Genomic DNA, 948 nt, shown 5'->3' on the forward strand with positions numbered 1-948 from the left:
GATGGAACGCTATCAAGAAAATACGATGAAACTGCACAGGAAATTAAGAGTGGAGGAAAACTACCGTGTGGAGCAAGAGGAGAAACTTTCCAAAGTCGAAGAAAAGATGAGCCATACAATAAAAGAGCTGGAGACCTACCGAAAGAGAGCCCAATATCTTGAAGAACAATTGCAGAGTACCATTCATTCCTGTCTGGGGAAGATTATTTCCTCTGAGAAAGAAGCACATGCCAGTGAGTTGGCAGCTCGGATTGCTGAAAGAAACCTCAGCTATTTCAGGAAACAAAATGCACGCAACAGACAAAAATTAACTGAGAAGGAGCTGAGATTTGAACTTGTAGGAAAAGATCCCTATGATGCACTGGATGTTTCCAACTCAGCAATGGGCAGAAAGCCTTCTCCAAATGGGCCCTCACCAATAGGTCACCCTTCATCTGAAAGGAGACCTCCTCATTTTGAAAAGAGTGGTCCACTCACACTCTCAACTTTCACTCCAGTGGGAGGAGGAAGAGGGTCAAGGGGCCCTGGAGAATCCTCTGGACCATGCGACTAGCAGTAAAGGAAGAGAATCCAGCTGTCATAAGTTCACCGATTTTCAGAGAGCACCTTCTCAGACTGGGCCCCTCTCTCCTCCAGGGGAACAGGCCAGCAGGCTGATGATCCCTCCGCCAGGCCAACCATATTCTTCTGATGCACGTCTTCCTCTACAAAGGCAAGATAGGTTTTACTCAAATTGGGGTAGAGCATCGGGACCAGCAGAACACAGAATTCCTAATATGCCTCTTTTGGACTCTGATGTGCCTGATTCACCTCTCCATACTGAAAACCAAGCAACTGGCTCTGGCTCTGTGTTGGCACCTTTCCCTCCAGTCAGAGGTGCCTTGTTTCCAGTTGACCCAAGGAGTCAGTTCCTGAGAAGAGGACCTTTTTTCTCCTCCACCTCTCCCA

Source organism: Callospermophilus lateralis, unplaced genomic scaffold (assembly GCF_048772815.1).
Source record: "Callospermophilus lateralis isolate mCalLat2 unplaced genomic scaffold, mCalLat2.hap1 Scaffold_194, whole genome shotgun sequence".
Classification (NCBI taxonomy): domain Eukaryota; kingdom Metazoa; phylum Chordata; class Mammalia; order Rodentia; family Sciuridae; genus Callospermophilus; species Callospermophilus lateralis.